The sequence below is a fragment of the Podarcis filfolensis genome (assembly GCF_964270895.1).
Source record: "Podarcis filfolensis genome assembly, chromosome: Z".
Classification (NCBI taxonomy): Eukaryota; Metazoa; Chordata; class Lepidosauria; order Squamata; family Lacertidae; genus Podarcis; species Podarcis filfolensis.
Genome location: NC_139617.1, coordinates 12,509,822 through 12,532,451, shown reverse-complemented (window position 1 = coordinate 12,532,451; position 22,630 = coordinate 12,509,822). Strand labels below are relative to the sequence as shown.

At 42.8% G+C, this 22,630-nt stretch overlaps 1 long non-coding RNA gene across 1 annotated transcript in view; it reads right to left on the bottom strand.

Moving 5' to 3' along the window:
• Positions 1-13,950: 13,950 nt before the first annotated feature.
• The window catches only part of LOC310754662, a 34,348-nt gene continuing 25,668 nt past the window's right edge, over positions 13,951-22,630 (bottom strand). Inside the window, exon 3 of the long non-coding RNA XR_014543946.1 lies at positions 13,951-14,217. This is a non-coding gene — a long non-coding RNA (uncharacterized lncRNA). The remainder of the gene's footprint in view (positions 14,218-22,630) is intronic.

Below are 22,630 nucleotides of genomic sequence, written 5' to 3'. Positions count from 1 at the left end.
CTGCTTCTGTAACATCCCTCCTGACTCCCCCTCCTTTTCTTTACATGTCCTGAACAGCTGAATTGTCATCGTCAGTATAGTTGCACGTGTCATGCCTGCATCACCACCTGACACCCTCTGGCAGCTGGCAAGTTCCCACCAAAGTGGCAAGGCAGACCAGCACTGATGCCTTCCCCTACGGTTCCCAAGATATGCGGCAAATGGCTATGAGCTCCTGTTTTATGTTTTCTATGGTGCCCTGGAATGCCTGGAGTGGCATCATTCTGGGACAGGGATAGGGAGTCTTCTTCCGCAAAAGGGCTGCATTCCCCTCTGTGCAAAGTCTGAGGCCCACATGCTGGTGTTTGCTAGGCAAGTGTGGGCAGCAGAGCCTTCATAATGGAGCTCCTTTTACAAGAACTGGGAGGGAGCTTTCTGGGTTGATGAATAAAATATTAGGGGAGGGGGTTGCTAGGTCTGAGTGCCATCAGCTTTGGGGCTCCTTTTAGATGTGAAGTTATTGGATGTTTTTACCTGACCTTCTGGTGAGCTTTATGCTCACATAAACATTGATGTATGTTAAATGAAGTGTATATTGACCCTACCTGCACTGCACGTTTAGGGACTTCCGGGTTGGCGCCTCCGGTAATGGCGGAATTCCTCTGATCGGGAGGAATTTGCCTCATGGAAATTCGTGTCTGGCCGCCACGGCGAAAGCGGGAGACCCACTACAAATCACAGGCGGGTGAAGCCTGTGAACGTGGGATTCGGCTGGCACCTTTTGCGCCTCCCCTACTTGCGGGGAAACCCGGTTTCGGGGATCCGGAGCAACGTGGGGTGAGTGGCGCAGTGCTTCAAATTGACTGCTTCTTCCACGGAGCGAAGCCGCATAGCTGTTGCCGGAGAGCGCTGACTTTTTCCTGTGGACAATTTGATCTTAAAGCAACTACCCGTGAGTAGAGCGGAGAATTGGATTTTTAAACGTCTTAATTTGGTGTCGAAACGGGGAGGTCCAAAACAGGAAGTCCACCTTCCCCTTCTGTAAATAGACTGAAGCAATGAGGATGCAAGCTGAAGTCGTGGAAAGCCCATTGTAAAGGACTAAATTTCCATCGGTAAAAAATACTAAACCCCCTTGGTGGCAGGAGAAGAGGGGGGGAAGCTTTGGACTGAATATACCTGCAGGAGAGAGCGAACAGAATTAAAATACCACCGCTCCGATCCTGGAAACGGGCTGCCAGCAGGACTGAAGTGCTTTAGAATGCTCATTGACTGTGATTAGAACGTTCTCTGACAGCTAGTTAAATAAGAGAAATATATTGTTTCCATTGTTTCCGTCTGCGTTTAAAAAGGAGTAAAAGTAACTGAAAATTGAAACTAACTTTATTGTTTGAACTGTGTTTAAAAGGACCAATAGAAATAGAAACTGTTTCCCTCTAGAGGAAGCCATTGAAACTGTTACAAGAGCTGAGCTGGGGGAATTTCCAGCTGCAAGATAAAAAGCTGTGAGACTCTGGGATTGACCTTGAATAGGTTAAGAATGTCAACAGAAGAGGCCTTAGTGGCTGCATTAAGTAAGATAAATGACTCACTGGAACAGCTCAACAAGAAGGTGGATGTGGTAACTACCAAAATCGATAATTTGGGACAAAAAGTGAACATCAATACAGAAACTATTCAGAAATTCAGAAATCAACTTCCGGGTTAGCGCGAACGGCTAATGGCGGATTCCCTCCAAGCTCTGGAGGGAATCGGCTCTACAGGAGTTGGGTCTTGCCGCTGCGGCGACGCGGGGACCCTTAGAAATCACAGGCGCGGAAGCCTGTGAACCTGGTGACTCGGCGGGCACCATTTGCGCCCCCGACCTGCGAAGGAGCCTTTTTAAAGGCTCCAGAACGGGGGATGGGGTGAGCGGCGCGGTGCTGAGAGTCGACTGCTCCTCCTGTGGAGTGAAGCCGCGAGCCATGGTCGGAGGGCGCTGACTTTTTCTTGTGAACAATCGGACTCTAAAAGTAACAACCCGTGAGTAGTACGGAAATTGGACTTTTTAAGGAAATTTTCTTTTGAATTTGGCACGATCGGGGAAGGCGCAAACAGGAAGTCCGCCTCCCTGCCTTGTAAAAAATCTAAAGCAAGGACTAGTTAACTAAGGTCGAGAGAATTTCTTCTTCCTTATTGGACAAAAGATATTAATTTCACGATTTGGCGATATAAGTATAAGTAATTTTACTGGAGGATAAGAGCTAATTTTGAGAGTTGAAGTGCCACCCCCCCCCCGGACCCGGGAGTGATTCGCGAGAGAGCCTGCTGATGAGATATAGAAGAGTTTGACAGCTGTCAAAATTAGCTGTCAAAAAGGAAAAAGAGAACTTTGTTTCTGCTGGATATATTTGTTGCAACTTGGTTATATTTTGTTGAAAATAAGTAAGAACTGATACAAATTAACTTGACTTTTGGATTTTAACTGGAAAGAATATTAAGTTACCAAAATCCCTCTAGAGGGGGATTTGAGACACTACAAGAATGGCTGGAGGAGGGAAAATTCAGGCTGGGCTGGACAGAGTATTTGTTCTCCTGGGAAAGTTACAAGGCCAAATTGATGTTTTGGCTACAAATGTAACAACTTTGAACTTAACAGTAAATAACATTACGGAATTTGATAAGGACTTGACTCAGGAAGCCCATGCAGCTGGACAAAAATACAATTTTGAGAATCTTGAAAGTGTGGAGAAAGAGACATATGTTGTTTCTGAGGAGAAGGAAGGAGGAGCTGTAATTTTGCAAATGACAAAGGAGAGCCAGAGGCCTGATATCACGCTTACAAAGGAAAACAAGAAATCAAACCAGAGGCCTGACAGGATGATCATAAGGGAAAATAAGTATTGGATGATGAAAATCTGGTTTGAATTGGCGACTGAAGAATGGAGAGATCTCCTTATGTGGAGATCTGAAGACCTATGGATTACAAATCTGACTAAAGTGGAAGCTGGAGTTTTTGTGACAATTGGACTTTTGGACCCTACTTTTAAGTATGGAGGTCTGGCTGGAAGAAATATGGACCTTATCGGGACAGAGCTCCTCCGAGATCTGGTGTTTAATACTAAGGACTATCAAAAAAACCGGCAGAGAGGAACTGAGAGAGAATTAAGAGCCTCGGACGTGAGATCTCCAGGCTGATAGAAGATTAAGACTGATGGACATTTGTTGGGGATCGAAACCAGGAAAGGGGGTGGTGGGGTTTGAATCCAAAGGGTGTACAATTATGATCAGTTCTATTTTTTTTTGTTTGGTTATTAATATGAAAATTGGGAAATTCGTGGAAATGGAATTTGGGTCGACTTTAGAAAAAGGTTTGTGTATTGAGGTACAAATATTGATGTCTATAAGCTAAAATTGGTTTTTTTTAAAAAAATGAATTAAATATAAAAAGGTTAAAAATTGGGGATAGGAACTTGTTGAACAAACAATTTGAATTGGAATACAAGAAGGGGAGGTGTGGGGAAGTCAGGGAAATATGGTACTGAAAATATGGAATTGTAATTCATGTGTTTTTAATTTTTTAATTTGACTTTTTTGTATTGAATGTGAAAAAGTTTAATAAATATTTCATAAAAAAAACAACAGAAATTCAGAAATCATACTTACCTGGCAGGGGAGACACCTTGATCAGAAGAGATTTAAGGGCCTCGGACATAAGAACACCAGATTGATGGACTGGATGTAATGGACAGAAAGGACTGACATGATCCAAAACCAGGAAGAAGGGACGTTGGATAAAAATTAGAGATATCAAGGGAAATTCTTTTGTTAATTTTGGAATTAGTGTGATATTAATGAAATATCAGGGAATATGCTGGAAAGGAACCAAATTGGCTTTAGCAGAAATGATTTAAGGAGATATGTATGAATATGATGTAAACTTTGAAATTTTAAGTTTTCTAAGATAAGATAAGATTAAAGAGATTAAGGTAAATTGAATAACAGATTATATTAAAAGATGGAAAGGTTATGTTGAATTAATAAATAAGATAGATTGTGAAGATTAATCATTTAAATTAAAATTGAGAAATATGGGAAGAATTTGCTGGAACAACGAATTAAACTAGAATACAAAAAGGAAGGTGTGAGGAGGTTCAAGAAATTAGCAAATGAAAAGTTGTAATCTGAGATTTGTATTTTTCTTCTTTTTTAGTTTTTTCTTTTTGTTTTATTTTTTGCTGTATTTTTCTGTTTTTCTTGTTTCTTTTATTGTTTTTATGTATTGATGAAATTTTGAATAAATATCATTTTAAAAAACAAAACAAAAATAAGATCAGCAGAAGACAAAGTAAAGTGCATGTATAAATACGAAGAAGACTTGCAGAAGGGACTGGGACTTGGAAAAGAGTTAAGAGCCTCGGACAGAAGATAGCAAGGTTGATGGACTATATGGAATTGGCGGAAACGACTGGCAGAATCCGAAACCAGGGGGAAGAGATGGTGGAAGAAGATTGGAAAAAAATTAAAGACTATTTATAGAAATATTGTAAAATTAATGGGTGTTAGAAAAATGTTGGAATGAAGTTATACGGCTTTAGTAGAAATGTTATAAGGAATTAAGTACAAATAGATTATTGGAGTATTAAAGGGAAAATAAGGTTAAAATATGTTAAGATAATTATATGACAGAAAATAGAGGAAGATGGAAAGGAATTGCTGAAACAATTAATAGAAGTGGAATACAAAAAGGGAGGTGTGAGGAGGTCGTTGAAACAAGTGAATGTAAGATATGATATTGAAACGGTATAATGTGTGTTTTAAATTGTTTTTGCTTTGTTTTGTTTAGTTTATTGTGTTAATGTTGTGTTGTGTATTGTTTATACATTGTATTGTATTGTTTTTTCTTTTTTTCCTTCTCTTTTCTTTCTTTTTTTCTTTTTTGTAATGTTTAAAAGCAATAAATATTATTTTTTTAAAAAATACCTGCACTGCACGTTTAAAGTAGCATTGTACCACTTTTTAAAAAATCATGGGTTCCCTGCGCTCCCCAAAAAAGAACCCTAGGAACACACCCACACTTCCCTGACAGAGTAGCAGTTCTCAGAGTTCCTTTGAAAGAGTGTCTGACTGATAAACCACTGTGGATTGTAGCTTTGCTGGGGGGGAGAGAATAGGGGCATGCGAACAACTCTCAACATCCTTAACAAACTACAGTTCTGACCATTTAAAGTGGTATGACACTGTTTCAAATGTGTAGTGCAGATGGGGCCTTAAGGTAATACATTCTTGTGGTATTATACCTTTTTACAAAGTATCATTATTGCACTACAGTGGTACCTCGGGTTACATATGCTTCAGGTTACATACGCTTCAGGTTACAGACTCCGCTAATCCAGAAACAGTGCTTCAGGTTAAGAACTTTGCTTCAGGATGAGAACAGAAATCGTGCTCCGGCGGCGCAGCAGCGGCAGCAGGAGGCCCCATTAGCTAAAGTGGTGCTTCAGGTTAAGAACAGTTTCAGGTTAAGAACGGACCTCCGGAACAAATTAAGTACTTAACCTGAGGTACCACTGTATTTTGTTTAGAATGTTTTTTTTTAATGCCACCCAAGCAACAGAAGTATTTGTGGGGATTGTGGTATATAAATGAACTAGTTATGAGCTATTAGTATGATTTCTCCTACATCTGAAGCTTCAGAGTTAACTTAAGCATCCTGACAGAGCTTGAAAACATATCTATTTTAAAATAAAATAACCACCTGGTACCTTCTCACTGTTGTTTCTTCCAGGAGCTCTCAAGAGACTTGGAGCTTTCAAGAGAGTGGACCCCCACAAGTGGCCAAGTTTTTAGATAACTCAAGTAATGATTGAATCATGCCCATTTTTCCAACCAGAAAACACTTTCACAGGAAAGCTTCTCCCCAGGAGGATTGCACACCTTCCTGTTGTCATTTCATTTCAGGCATTTAGATACCACTTAATAGTCAGAGTTTCTAAGCAGCCTTTACTCTGGTAGGCACTGCCTTCAGGAACACCTTTCCAAAAGGAGGTGTGAGCATGCATGTTTGGTCCCCCAAAGCAATTCTCCAGTTGGCAAATGTGCCCACAGGCCCCAAAAGGTTGGCAACCCCTAGACTTACAATTGAACACATGTGAAACTGATATGGACAGGGAATAGACTGGTCCGTCCATCCCTAGCGAAAACAGAAGTAGGAGTCTGTGTGGCCTTAAGAACAAAAACTGCCTAATTTAGCTATCCTCCTTTTACCTGCATAAGAAAGTTTTAGCTATCCACCTCTATTTAAGAGTAATGGGTTTCTCTCCCCCCCCCCCTTTGATATACACATAAATCAAAACTCACCGAAGGCAGCCGTGCATAAAGTGACAGCTGTTTATTTAAATTATCCTAGCCTTGGTGTGCTGGCGTCTCTCCTTGACAGACGTATGTTAAGCTATTGCATCAGAAATAGAGGCACATATTGTTTGCCATACTGCCGTAACTAGAGACTGGACAATACCAGTTGCTCAGGCAGTTGCAGCATGCCAGAGACAGATTTGCCAAGCCTTTCATTTTTTTAAAAAAAAAGAAAGGAAAAGAAAAGAAGAAAGAAAGAAAAAATGTCTCCTACAAATAAGGATTGCATATGTTTCGGATAAACATTTTGACTACATTTCTCTCGAGTGATTCTTTAAATGACTTTTGTTAAGCAAATGTGTCAGCGAAAATAAAGGACTACTCTCAAGTTTATACATGGGGCAACAGCTAGTATGGCTTGATGAAAAGGATCAAAACAAAAACTCCTACAGTTTATTAGCTTTGATATTATCGGAGCATCAGAACCATATTGATTGTTAGCTGCCGGAAATTCTACTGTCAGTGCAGTGAAGGCTGCTCCATTAGCGGTGTGCTGCTCTCCAAGCTCAGCCTTATATTCAGTCAGCCCCTGTGTTCTTACCTGCTTACTGAAAACCAGTCTAGGAGGTATCACTGGCTGTTTGATTAATCCTCACTGATAAGTGACCTCTGAACCCGTTCTTCCAATTCACCAGCCTGTTCACTCATCTCTTGCCTTGACCCAGACAACAGTGGTGGTACGGAAGGAGGAGCAATAGATGCTGTTGCCTGTTTTTTCATTGGCTCTCTGCCTGGAAAGCAAGCAGGTGGTTGCAGTGATGAGGAAGAAGAGTGGCAGGAGCAGCAGATGATAATGGAAATGAGGGAGAGACCGTGAATGGTGTCTTGTCGAAGGACCCACCAGGATGTGACTAGCTCTTTTTATGTTCTTGGGGAAGGGGCATATGCCAGTGGCGGAGTATCTGCTTTGCATGCAGAAGGTCTCAGTTACAATCCCTGGCTTCTCCCTGTCTCATACCCCAGAGAAAGCTGTTCTTCAGTGCAGTGCACACCATGCTAAAGTTCTGGACAATAGTATAAGGCAGCTTTGTAGCAAATATGTGAGTGGGGAAAACCAATTTCATACCATTGCTTATGTATTTCCTGAAAGCATCCAATTGGGTATTGTTGGAACAAGATGAGAACCTTTGGTCTGATCCAGCAGAGCTTTTATTATGTCCTTCTTATGCACCATTAAAGAGTGCAAATATGAAGAATTTATCAGACCCAGTATCAGTTCAGTGAGAGATTTGGTTCTGTGTCCCTACAGTGATTGGTCTCCTTTAAGCACACAACTTGCCTTCCAGCTTGCCTTCATCTTCAGGAAGTTGAATTGCCATTTGAGAATTGAGCAGAGGTACTTAAACTACAGTGGAACGTAATTACTTTCCATTCAAAGTGCTTTGAGGCAACAGAAACAATAATAAACAGTGAACAAAGGGAGGATATTTTTAGACCCAATCATGTTATAAAATAAAAATGATTGTGCAGACACTGGCAAGAAGGAAGTGGAAATGTCCAAGGGAGAAGCTTTCAAGGAGAAGCCTTATGGACCTGGATATATATATATATATATATATATATATATATATATATATATAATAGAATCCTGTTTTCTTTTCTATTTAAGTTGTCACCAATTTTTGCCTGTGACAGTTTCCTCCATCCCTCTTGCATTGGGTTGACACCTGAAATAATTGCCACTGGCTCACAAATAAACAAAGGAACAGAAACAACAGTCTTGAAGATGTATTTAGATAATCTACTAATGGAATGGAAACTCTGACCTTCCAAATGTTGTTGGACTTCATTTCCCATGATCCCCAACCACCATGGCTAATGATCAGGGGTGATGAGAGTTGCAGTCCAGCAACATCTGGTGAGCCATAGGTTATCCACCCCTGCATTGAGAAGCAATAAAGCATCATGACCTCTATACTTATCACATGCTCCTTCATCCTAATTGCCTTTCCAGTTTGTTTCAGTGGAGGCTTACCAGTCCACCCATTCCTTCCCTTGTGTGGGTCGCCTATCTCCATTAAATTGAATGTGGACTCCACATGTGCACAGGACTTCAGCCTGGCATAGCACCTCTGTGCAGCAGAAGAAGCCCAAACAATGCAAAGAAATACATATAACCTTAAGAGAGTTGTCAGTGCAAAAGATATTCATTTAAATGAATGTCATTCCCCATGATGGTATGAGTAAAGGTAGATTTCAAAATGCATTAAGATGGCTCGTTAAAATACAATAAAATGCAGTGGGTATATATGGTAAAAACCCTCTGCCTTTTTACAGACTTAGATGGCAATCCTGTGTCTTCTCAGAAGTAGGTCCCATTGAATTCAATGGAGCACACTCCCAGGTATGTGATGTTGCAACTGCACATTACAGCACATTGTGCCCTAGAACTCAGCTCAGACATATTTGAAATATATCTGAGCTGAACATTTCCTTCAAATTATCTTTTCACTTGAACATATGAGATACAGGGGTGTGAACATCTTCCCCAAACCACCCTGCCACTTACCTCATTTTGCTGCTACCACTGCCTTTTTTGCCATTCTGCCTATGGCACTCCTTACAATTGTCATTCCTCATCCCCAAGAATTTCCCTGCAGCAAGGGAAGTCAACTTTGTGCCCTCCAGATTATGTTGAGTTCCAGCTCCCATCAGCACAGCAAATTGTCAATGAGGATTTGAGTTGGGAGTCTAATGATATCTGAAGGGCCACATGTTCCCATATCTCTCTGTTCATGTGGTTAAGATGAAAAGGCACACTGGTATTTCATGACAACTGAATAGATGCCCCAGAATTCCTCACAATGCACTGGTGTTCTGTGGCTTGTCAGTCACCAATGAAAGCGGGAGCCCTTCCCCACCAGATTTATCAATGTGGAAACCAAGTGAGTGTTTTCTCAATCAGGGAAGTAAGCCCATTTGTTCTTAAATATTTCAAGAAGGTGATAAAGCAGCCTAAAAAAAGAAGATTTTAAACAATAAATGGACATCAAAAAGTCAACATGATCTCTTAAAGTGCATTAGGTGCAGAAATCTGCTGAATGCTGTCCAGCAATGTCAATGTTTAGTCTTACCCTTCAGGGTTTTTTATGTTTAATTTTATAGCTTTCAGTAAAAAAAAAAATCTATTCTCCTCAATTGGTGAATAAATACTGTAACTATCTGTCATTTTCCTTGATTTGCTAGTCTTGCTATTTCACTCTGTTCCCTTTAATCTTTATTGAGTAGGGCATTAAGAGTGTGAGACCTTCTCTCACCTCGTCCTCATGGCCTCTGCAATTTGATCAAAGAAAATCAATATGCTGTAACTAAAGAGACTTTACTACCTTCTGCCTGCAAAACTACCATGGCAAAGCTATGACTACAGAATAAGTATGAGACTGTATACTTAAAAAACAAATGAAAACAAATGCATAATTCATTTGAGTGCCCATCGGTGTGTTGAACTTCAAATGGCAGGAAATGGCCCCTGGGAAGCTGCCAAAGACATGACAGCTCACAGGAAGTGACACCTCCTGGACTGATTGGCAGGTAGGGCTGACTGAGTTTGGTGGGGCTGTGCCCCATTTTCTGTAATGGACCTAGCTTCACTGGGGTCTACCAGTGAAGGCTACGGACCTTCCCTACTTATTATTCCCTATTCCTGTGATTCCTTGGAGTTATACTACTGAGACAACCCCTAAAGGGAATCATGGGAACTCTTTGCATTGATTTGAAATAGTTATATACCTCACTTCAACATAGATTAAAACCAAAGAAATTCTAGAACACAGGGAATTATAAAATGTTAAACGAGACAGAATCAGCAGATAGCTGAATACTATAAGCAATTAAATGCCCTGGCAGTTTGTTCCAGACAAATACGTTATAGGGAGAGAATCATTACTGAGAAGGCCTTTTCCCTGGAAACCACCACTCTATCTCTAAAAGATGGATGTGCTCAAAACCAGACCTCTGATGAAAATCTTTAAAGTGGAACAAGTTCTTATGGAAGCAGGTGGCTCTTTAGATACTCTGGTCCCAGATGATTTAGGGCAGGAATGGGGGCTGATTGTCCTCCACATGCTGTTGGAGTAGAGTTTCGATCATTCCTGACCATTCACAATTCTGGCTGGGGCTGATGGGTGTTGGAGTACAGCAAGATGTGGAAAACTAGAAGTGACCCTCTTCCCACCGCCACCCTGCCTTAACACATGGAGACTGGTTCACACGTGCATTTTTATCACTGGGTGATTGCAGGGAAGAAAAAACCTGTGACCCTCTAGATGCTGTGGGAATCTAGCTTCCATTGTCCTCAGCCAACATAGCCAATGATCAAAGAAGGTGGAGCTGTAATCCAACAATATCTGGATGGTCATTGATTCCCCACCTATTGCTTAGGGCTTTGAAGTTGTATGAAGATGACAGAGCTGCATGTGTGTGTCTATTTATTTATTTCTATACCACCATATCATGAAATAAAACCACTTTAAAAATGCAGATAATCATTAAGGTGACTGGCTAATCAAGACAAAATTCAAACAGCTGTGAAATCTTGTTGGCATAAGAAAAGGTATTCAAGAGGTACTTAAAAGTCAAGAGCATGGCTCAAAAGTCATGGCTGCTGAATCTCTGCTGGGAGAATGTTCCACAGCATGGGACCAGCAGCACTAAATGTCTGACTTCTAGTTGAGGCCAGTTGGGTCTCTGTAACCCAAGAGACAAGTAGCAGCACTCCTCTGGGTGGTCTCAGTGATCAAGCTGGGATATAAGAGCTCAGATGGTCCTTAGGTTATCCTGGGCCCAAGTTGTTCAACACAAGAACCTTGAACCTGGCCCAGTAGAATTCCCTGCACCCTCAACAAATTACATCTCCCCTAGAGACCAGATCTGCTGCCCCTGTGAATCCTGCTGCCTCTGAGTCCCCTTCTTGGGGTCCCAATTTCACTTCCCCCATCCTACATCAGAGTGCTTCATCTCTCCAAGCTCATCTCATTCCTCTTCAGGATTTGACCATCCCCTCCATGGCATTGCGATGGGATTCATGGAAGGCCTGCTGAACTATTTTAAGACTGCATCTGAGGCGCTCCAGTTATTCCTAGGATAGAATGGCCTGATTGAGGGCCTCTGGATCAGAGCCATGCTCAGTCATGCTATGGACTGCCTTCTGTGCTGGAGACAGTGTGCCTCTAAATAACAGGTACTGGGAATCACAAGCGTAAAGAATGCTGTTCAACTCTGGTCCTGCCCATGAGCTTTCCAGAGGCATCTGCTTGGCCACTGGGACAACAGGATACTGGACTAGATGGACCATTGGCCTGATCCAGCAGAGCATTTTTCATGTTGTTATGCTGAGCTGCTGCCAGTCACGGTAGGCATTGCTAGGTGAACAAATCTGTTATGGTTGACTATAACAACGAGCTATGGTTTGTCGTTATAGGAACAAATTGCAGTGAGCCTCAGCTTTGTACACTTCCCTCTTCCCCACTTTAGTGACTGTGCAGAGGAAATTGGAAGCTTTCACCTCCATTTTGGATTAAAATGGCATCTGGTTGGTCATTGTGAAAAGAGGATGTTGGCCTAGATGATCCTTTGCTCCGATCCAGCTGGCAGACTCTTTTTACATTGTGTAATCCCTTGTCTCTAGGCTTCCCACTAGACTGACCCTGAGCTTAAGGCATTTCCTTCTGAAGTTCATATCTCTAGCCACTCTTGGTTGCTCTTGTCCCAGCAGTGGAATCTTCCTGTATCCCAGAGGTCCATACTCAGTAGGTACAGACTGGAATGGAAAAGGAAGCTCAATGTGGGCAGCTCCAAAACCTGCTGGGTGATTTCTCTCCCCACCACCACCACCACCCAAAAGTAGGTGGAATAAAATATATAGCAGTATATGGCAAAGTGGCAACTTTCCAAGGAAACAGAAAGAGGGAGAAGCTGCTGGTGACTGTTGCTAATAACTGTGTGTTTATCTCAACTTCTGAAGCAGAGATTGCCACTGTAGAGTTCTGCTGCTGTTCCTTCTACCATCTATGATGGAGGTGAAATGGGGGCTCCACACATATTATGAATAAAATGGAGCAGCAATGGAGAATCACCCACCTCTTTGTAAGAGGATGCTCAACTTTTAGGCAGTTATTCCTTTCTTCAACCAACCTGAGCACTTCTCCTTCTGTGAGGATACCTAATGCAGCTAATATTTCTAATTCAAGTTTCAGAATTCTGACTCTTGTATTTGCAAGGGAGATGCAGTAGCACAGAGCAGACCAGGAGCCCCTAAACTTTTGGGTCTGGAGGCAAATTTGAACATCTAAAGAATTATTGTGGGCACAAGAACAAAACAAAAATCATTTCACAGAAAACAAACTGGTGGTGCTCAGAACTCTCACACACCCAGGTTAAAAAAAAACCATTTAAAACATAGATATTGGGAAGGGCAAGTGGCCAAGAAGAGTGTCTGTTGTGGCACCCATGGGCACCATATTGGGAACTTCAAGAGTTAACAAGTCCACTGTTGTCTATTTTAAAAGCAACTGAACATTGTAATTCATTTCCTAGTTAACTGGCCTGGCGCTGAGTTGGTCAGATTTCTATTCTCGGCATAGAATGTTCATCAACACATTTGCAGTGCCAATGAACAGGAGTAGCTATTAGACAGGTGCCATAATCATTTTTGCTTGTAAAGAAGAAGTACACCCCTCTTCTCCAGAAATTAAATAGTTTATAGACTTCTGTTTACTGATAATCTGCAATGAGCATATGTGATTCCCATGGAGACTGAAAGGTAGATTGCTCAGCAGGTAGTGGTATTCTAATACTAAAATTAAGTTTTTAGTATGGATCTACTAGGGATTTACTTCAAATTAAATGAGAAGTATGAAAAACACACTTTATGCCTTCTGGATTTCACACTGAGTAATCTTTCTATCCAAAAATGAACCACCACATATTGCCACGTTTATAAATGAAAGAAAGTCAATGGAGTTCCCAGTTGCCCTCAGAGATTGTCACAGGAGGGGCCAGTCTCACCTGTCTGTCTGCCTGTAATAGCCAGTTCCCAACATTTGATCTCTTTGTTACACACTCTAGCGGCCTCATGCCAGAGTGTGATAGAAAAATAAAGTGGGAAGCTGGCTTTGTGAGGGGAGGGGAGGAGAGGAGCAAGGCAATGTACTGGGAATGAGTTAGATCAGAGTAGATGTACATGTTTTAGTCCAGGACCTGCAATATCTCATGGGCAACCTTCTGGTAGCCAAATGCTGGTGGTGGGCATAAAGGTAAAGGTAAAGGGACCCCTGACCATTAAGTCCAGTCGTGACCGACTCTGGGGTTGCGGCGCTCATCTCGCTTTATTGGCCGAGGGAGCCGGCGTACAGCTTCCAGGTCATGTGACCAGCATGACTAAGCCACATCTGGCACACCAGAGCAGCGTACGGAAATGCCGTTTCCCTTCCCGCTGGAGTGGTACCTATTTATGTACTTGCACTTTGACATGCTTTCGAACTGCTATGTTGGCAGGAGCAAGGACCAAGCAATAGGAGCTCACCCCATCGCGGGGATTCGAACCACCAACCTTCTGTTGCTCCAGAGAAGCGGACACGGAGCAATGGATCCAAACTACAAGAAAGAAGATTCCACCTAAACATTAGGAAGAACTTCCTGACAGTAAGAGCTGTTCGACAGTGGAATTTGCTGCCAAGGAGTGTGGTGGAGTCTCCTTCTTTGGAGGTCTTTAAGCAGAGGCTTGACAACCATATGTCAGGAGTGCTCTGATGGTGTTTCCTGCTTGGCAGGGGGTTGGACTCAATGGCCCTTGTGGTCTCTTCCAACTCTATGATTCTATGATTCTATGATTCTTATCGGCAAGCCCTAGGCTCTGTGGTGTAACCCACAGTGCCACCCATGTCCCTGGTGGTGGGCATATCAGAATGTAAAAAGTGGGTAGGGCCAGAAGAAAACAGAGCCAGACTGGGACATTTTGCCACCTGAGGCAAATCAGGAAATGGCACACACACACACACACACACACACACACACACACACACTGCTGCCGCCTCTGTCCTCCCCACCAGCTCCACCTCAGCTGCCACCTGAGGTGATTAGAAGGCAGTGGGGGAGAAAAAAAAAAGAGGCTTCTGTGTCTCCCAGCTCTCCCCAGCCTGCCACCTGAGGTGACTGCTTCATTGAGCTCCATTGGTGGGCCAGCCCTGGTGGAGAAATAGATGTGATTCTTACCCTTGCACAATATACTACCTTCTAGCTACAAAGAAGCCAGACGTTTCTACACACAGGCGCCATCTGCACTGTACATTTAAAGCAGTATCATACCACTTTAAATAGTCAAGACTTTCCCCAAAGAATCCCAGGTGCTTAAGGGTGCTGAGAGCTGTTAGAAGACCCCCTATTGTCCTTACACAGCTATGATTTAACAATCAATCCCTCTTCTCAGAAACCTCTTGAGAATTGTCCTGTGTGAGGGGAATAGGGGTGTTTAAATACTGTTCAAAAGCCCCTCTTGGGTTACCTGGACATTTCTGTGCATCAGCTGTACTTCTGTCACTTCTAGCCTGGACATGTAAACATCTGGCTGGGCCAAGGTGTGGAACAGCTCAGGAGATGCAAGTGTCCTGATGCCTGGGGTGTAGCTGGTCACATTCTTGCCATGCGTTAGGAGGTTTAGCATTATCACCATGCTAAAAGCATAAGTACATAGAAATAGTCCTGCTGGATAAGACTAGAGTCCCTTCTAGTCCAACTTCTTTGTATAGTGGCCTATAGGAAGCTTGCAAGCGAGACATGCATGCCGTAGCTCTCTTGTGATCACCAGCAACTGGTATTCATAGGCAGGAATACCACCATCCTAGGAGGGTGGGGCAAGGCGGGCAGGAAAAGCTACACCGTGTGCTAACAATTTCTGTGCTTTCAATATACACTAAATGGAGAAGTATTTCTTTTCACTGGTCCTGATTCCCCCACCATTCAGCTTCATTGGCTTGGTTGCATCTGTAGGCTCCTCCAGACAACCTGTTTATTGAGCATCCCTCCTGATTAGCTTGCACAAAGCTTATACAGGGTTTAGACTATTCCCACTCTCTACTGACAACTCTTTCTGATTTGCTTTCAACAATAAGCATTCATACTGATCAGTCTGTATGATTAGTATGTCATCCTGCTAATTTTTTTTGTTCATTTCCTGAGCATTTCCCCATTGCTTTCCTAAGTGCATCTTGTTTATTTTGCTTATGTTCTGGATTTGTTGTGCTCGGGTGACTTTAATTGTGCACAACTAAATATCTAGTATACACTTGAAGCTGTCCCACAAAATACTGACAGTCTGGAGGTGACCTCCTTCCCCACTATCTGTCTGGCTGTACCATTCAACTGGATCCTTTGACTGAAGCCAGTAAGAGCATGTGCCACAGAGTGCCTGCCATTTTGCTCCCTTTGTGGCTTGTGCTTTGAGCAGATGGACTCCTGAAGTGGCAAGCTCTTAAATGATTAGGGGTATGTGCCGTAGCCTTCCTTGAAAACAAGCACACAAGCTTGCTTCTGCCTTTGTCTTTGGTACACTTTAAACCTCAGGCACATAATGATAAACCAAGCATCCTCTCTTGTTTGCTGACTTACTCTGTCACTCCAGTCCTTGAGTACCTCTTAGGAGTAGTTTTAAGGAAGCAGGAAAATAAAAGTGAAATAGAAGAGGCAAAAAAATAAATAAATGCACAGTTACTTTTGGGGATCTGTTCCACTTCAGATAGAAAGATAAGTATATAGAATGCTGTATAGGGAACAATGGAATCCACACAACTCACACATATAGCAGCTTCTTTGAACAACTCAAGTGTCAGCTGAGATTTCTCTGTTTAATGCTTGTAAATGCTTCAAGATCCATGGATGAAAGGTGCTGAATTTTGAAAACGCCATGCCAGGCACAGTCCTAAATAGGATTAGTTTCAAGAACGGTATCTCATTTACAAATTGAGTAGCTATCTTGCTGTGGAATTGTGCTCCCTTTCTACCCTATTTTAGTTATCAAATGAAGAAGAAGGTCCTTTTTCTAAACAGCTAACAGCACAGCACAGCCATGCAACCCATAAACGGTCAATAGTTTAGAGATCAGTGCTAAGTAAGTAGTGCGCAGTGAGGGTTAGGCCCATGCCATCTATAGAAGATGGTTGCTCACTTGTGTATTGCTCCTTCTGTCTTTATAGGGACCTAAGAAATATCCAGCATGTTTCATTAGATAAAGGAGAGCCACAAAACAGTACATAAATCTGTTCTCAGTGTTAGTCCAGCTGCTTTGCATGCAAAAGGTCCCAGGATCAATCCTCAGTCTCTCTATATTTGCAAAAAAGAAAATAAAAATGTCACTGAAATGTTTAACTGTTTCTTTGACTGAATCTTCCCACCACACAGGGGCACTGACTCCCCCCCCCCACATTGAGGGGGCGCGGCATCATGTGATGTCATGCGCCCCTCCACGCATCATGCTCCCAAGTGCAAGAGCAGCAGAAGGTGGGCTGCACAGAGGGCAATCTTCACCCACTATGCGAACCGCCCCTGCCTGGCAAGTGAGCGCTGCCCAGTGGCAGCAGGGGATGACAGCCCCTTAATATGGGGAGGGGGCGGTAAAGCCCCTTCCACCCCTATAGTTGGCACCCCTGTCACCAAATTTGCCACACGCTTGGAGAATCATTTCTATAGATATTCCTGGGCTACATCTCCCATCTTTCCTTACCATTGTCCATGCAGGCTGGGGCAGTCCAACAATGTCAGGAGAGCACCAGGTTCTGCAACACTGCTGTAAGATGAAAGGGCAGAGGGTGTTAAGGTGAAGTGAGTTATGGGGTTTCAGGAAGAAAACTCAGAATCCTTTTCCAGCTTGGATTTTGATGTGAAGTACAATGTAACTGCAGCGCTTATAAATCTCATTTCTAGTTTGAGGTGGCTTGTTAATAAGAACCCTTAGAATCCATTTCAAAGGCTAGCTCAGGAGAATTTTGCCTAGCTTCCTTAGCTGTTCCCAGTTTTGCTCTCCGGGCAAAAAGTAGGTTCCCTCCCCACTCCAGCCTTTCAAAAGTAAATAGAAAAACAACAGCTGCATTTTGGCTTCCTCTTCCTTTCTGGGTCAAAATGAATGAATGTCACTTACATCAAGATGATGCTGTTTTTCTTTCCAAAGGTGAACTAGGGAAGCTGCTTTCTCACTAGGCTTTTAATACTTTAACCAGAGCTCTCCACAGAGGTAATTAGCAGTTACATCATAATTTATTAACTTGCTGGAATGGATGAGCTATTTTTCATAGATAGGAATTGTAAACTGTTGAAGAGGATAGGTGTGGATACAGAAGTCTGCTGACTTTGATCTTCTGATTCTGATCTCAAAGACCAAGGGGTACGTGAGTTGTTAGATCAGCCTCCCCCCCCCCAAAAAAAGTGCCCTAGATGTTTTGCACTACAACTTCCATTAGCCAGAGCCACTATGGGCAATTATTAGGGATGATCTAAAACATCTGGACAACAAGAAGTTCGGGAAGGCTGTTCTCAATGTGCCACCAAATAGATATATGGGTAAGAGCTATAGCTCATGGCAGAGCATACACTTTGCATGTGGAAGCTCTCAGATTCAACCCCTGACATCTCTGAGAAGGGCTAGGAGATATCTCATCTGAAAACCTGGAGAGCCACTGACAGTGTAGATCAGCCTTTCTTGACCCTGGGTTCCCAGATGTTGTTGGACTACAACTCACATCATCCCCAGCTAGCAGGGCCAGAGGTCAGGGATGATGGATGTCCAACAACATTTGGAGACCCATGGTTAAGAAAGGCTGGCGTAGACAATGCTGAGATACTGCAAATGGAACAAATGACCTAGGTAGTATAATGCAGCTTCCTATGTTCCTGAAGCCAACAGGAGCATGGCAGCTTAACTTAGTGTTATATGGTTGGCAGAGGAAACTCAGATGATTGGCTGATCTGGCAGCAGCCAAGTCATTGGGAAGGTATGATTTTTTCCCCTTCCAGGAAGTTTTGTATTTGGTTTTGTTTTTTGTACATGAGGAAACAGTCAAAGCATTTTTCCCACAGTCTGCAGTCTGAAATGAAAGAGGAGATGCCAACATTTTCGAACTCTACCACCTTATTGCTGTAAGCATAGACCAGCCCCACACTTACAGTAAATAATCAATAGTCTTCCCAGTTGGTCTGGGGATGGGTTGTAGCTCAGTGTAGAACATGTGCTTGACATGCAGAAGTTATTGACTTCAACCCCTAACTACCCCACTAGCGGCAGCCTTGTTATCAATCTTTCCACCAATTGGCACTGAGCAGGCTGTCTGCATCCCTCTGAACTGCTAGGCCAGTTGCAGTTCTCCCTTTTCACCTGTGGTCTCACTTGCGCTGCACTGGGAAGCTGAGCCAACTGTTCCTGGGCCACTCCAGCAAATGAAGGAGCCCAGGGGGCTGTTGTCTCTGTGGGGGAGAACCGGCTTGCTGGCTGGGATGTCGCTGCTGCTGCTGCCAGCCAATAGTGCCTGCACTGGGCATGTGCGGCCAGAGAACAACAAGGAAGGAGTGAATGAGGCAGCGCTGCTGAGCTTAATACTCAAGAGGGATCGTAGGAAAGAATGAATTCTTTCAGATATTTTGAGCCTGAGTCATTTAGCGCTTTAAACACCAACATGAGCAACTTGAATTGCATTCCCCAGTCCATCTCCTTCTCTCTCTCTTCAGAGGGCTGTCTTTCACTGGAGACCTGCTGTGTGATTCTCTTCAGCTGAATCTTAGCAGCTGAATCTTAGCAATGCCTGGTGCATTGTTTTTGTTCAAAATCAACCAACAACCATAGTAAGAGAAATACACAAGTGATGAGTGTGCTGGCAATTACAAATGAGTACATGCATGATGCATAATAAATAGCACATTATGGAAGCCAGATGCTTTATTTTTTGAATATATATTTTTTGCACTGCTTGATCCCCCATATGCAACTTGAAGCCAAACGCTCCGTTAGCGTGACCACCTGCCTACAGAGCGCTCCGGTTCCTTGCCGCAAAGCAGTAGTTAACATCCACTTCTACTGTAACTGGAACATCTGGTAGGTTTTCTCGGGTTGGAACTGGCAGACAAGCCTCTCACAAATTGTTTAAAGGGATGTCAGTTATGTGCCTGTTCATTACTCTTAACTGTTCACTTCTTGAAGCAATTACTCAACTGATCAATTATGCTTCAGTCAAGTTAAATGCATGGCTTAAATGCTAAGAGGTTCTGCCTTTAACCAGGTTTCCTCCATGAGTAATTCATTTGTGATGGCGTTCTATTTATTCTCCCCCTCCCTCTATGTGTGGAGAAATAACTGTTTATATTCTGACTGGTATTAGCTTCCATTCCAATTGCATTTCTCTTTTAATTTGTTTGTTATTCAAACAAATGAGGTTGTTTTACCCTGTTGCGTTGTGTATTGTACCTTATAAGATTTGAGCACTGGCTGATGATTTGATTACAGTGAGCACAAACAAAGATGAATGTTTTAGGAGGGAGAAGCGATTTCATACTGGGTGGCTGTGCTTAGGCAGATAAGATTCATTTCAAACATAATAAATACTGTAGTCCAAATTCATTAAAGCAGTGCTAATGGGGATGAGCTTAGCTCCAATGGCTTTTTGCGTGTGTGTGCTTGTGCTTTGCATCAGGCAAGGTGGCAAGAGATGGGGAACCTACTGGCAAAAGGAAGATGTTAAACTGTACACAATCCTCTGTCATAAGGAACATAGCAAACTGCCTTATTATGGAATCAGAGCATTGGTGCAACCAACTCCATATTGTCTGCACTGACTGGTAGCGGGTTCTCCAGGCTTTCGGACAATGGACTTTCCCAGTCTTACCTGGCAATACCAGGGACTGAAACAGAGACTTTTCTGCATGCAAAAAGATGCTCTACCACTGAACTGCAGCCCTTAAATTACCAATTGGGAGCTGGGCCCTAGAGAGTCACCAATGATGCAATCATACACATGCCTACTGAAACGCAAGTCCCATTGAGTTCAATGCCACTCAACCCTGGGTAAGTGTGAACAACCCATGTGGGCAACCCATGGCCTAGGACTTCATGTGGCTCTACACCTCCCTTAAAGGTCAGGGAGAAAGAGAATTAATGGAAGTATAATAGTGGATAGAGTATGAATGAAGGAGAGGAAAGATGTTTGTGTGGTTAGACAGGGCTGGCACCAGACTTCAGGAGACTGCTCAGGTGAGAAGCCACTATAGAAGTGAGCCAGACTTGACTGCCATTCAAAAACGATGCCACCACCCACTCACCACTAATGAGGGTGACTGAACATCTGGGCTGGCCAGTGATTACCCTTTCTAAGCTCCTGGTGGTTCTTAGCCAGTTCCTAACCTGGCCCACCACTGGAACTGAACTGGTAAGTTGGGGAGGGGTTGAGAAGAGAGAAAGGGAGGAGGATGGAGAGGGATAGAAGATAAATGAATAGGTGGGTGTTGGAGGTATGATGGATGATAAAAGAATGGTGTAGAACAGACACTCTGGATATCCCACCCACTTTTTGTTTGTCTTCTCCACTGCAATCAGTATGTGGCTCTGACCACATCCTCCCAAAAAGTTGCTCACCCCGGTAAACAGAACTGCAGATGTTAAATTGTGATGATGAAATGGGTCTGTGCTGTTGGAATCTCTTAGGTTAGAAAAGAAGAATGGATATTGAGGCACATGATCTCAAATGCAGGCCTGTACTGGGCTGAAATAGCACTAGCTTTACTTTTCCTTCATGTAATTGTTCACTAGATCCAACAAAAGACAAAATAACAGTTTGTATTATAAAATGTGAACAGGAATAGCTTTTATACTGACCAATAGAGCAAGCTGCCTTAGAAATTGTGGAATATTAGTCTGTGAAGGTATTCAAGAACAAAGTGGACAACCAGGAGTTATAGATATATTTTAGGTCTCAAGACTGAGTGAAGAGCTGGATGAGGTGCCTTCTAACTCCATATTTTTGGGTTAAGAATGTCATGGATACTTACTAAGCTATGTACCATTGGAGTTAAGAATTCACAGCAATCACTGTGGTTTGGCCGTCAACTAAGGCAATGAGCAAGACACATGATACTAGCATGGAATTCTCTGCCGTTGTAAATAAAAATTGGCAATTTAGGAAATACGTCTCATATTTCTAAAATGCATGACATAAAGCAGTTGTGAGGAACCTTTGACGCTCCAGATGTTGCTGAACTACAACTCCCATAATCCCTGGCCATTGGCCATGCTTGCTAAGGCTGTTGGAAATTGCAGTTCAGGGCCAAATGTTCCCAACCCCTAGCCTAAATGCATATCATGCAGCCTTTTCGGCTCAACAACTCAGATGTTATCTGTCACTGTGGGCCACTTTTAACAGGTAGGTCAAAACCACCTGGCATGATTTATGACATCAGATGACAGGCAGGCTTTGAGTCTGCTAATAAAACTGGGGTTTCTCCCTCCATTTTAATAGCAGTTTTAATGCAAACTGCTTGTGTGTGTGTTGATGGAGAAAGCCATTTTCTCATCAAACATCATTCTGATGTGGTATACGGCATGTATCAACTTTGCTGATGCTAAGCAGGTCCAGGTGTAGTCAGTGCCTGGAAGGGAGATCACCTGGGTTTCTTATATAGGCTGCTACGTGTTTCATTATGAAAGGGAAAAATGGGAAATGTGTACTAAATAAGTGGTAAAATTGAGAGCTCGAAGTCACAGTAACTACTTTCCATTGTTGCCTTCTCCCTGTTTGTCTAGGTTTATAGTGCGTTACTGTTGTCAAGCATAAATTACTCTATTTGGGCCCACGTTTTGTCTGTGTAAGGCTTGGTATTGCTTTAACAAAACCATTATGTTTTCCTGAATGTAAAGTGGAACCTGTAACCGGATCTGCAAAGGTAAGTGATTCTGGCTCGGTAAATATCATCAGCCAGTATTAGTCAATTGCTCAAGGACATGTTTTCATGTGCAATGTGTGGAGTAATATACTGTACGCTGACAAAAAGGGAAAGTATTTAAACCAAATGTAAGACTTTGTTACAAGAGAGGAATGTTTTAAATAAAATATGCTTGTTTACAATATCTTAGCTCCAGGGAGAGGAGGCAGGCTCCAAACGTCAAATATGGTAAAACACTGCCCTCTCCTGGCTGACGTGGGTTTGTTGTCCATTGGCTTCTTCATTCGTCTTTCCTGCTGCATTTGGTTAATCTGTGAATATGATTCTCTGCTTTCGTTTCCCCAATATC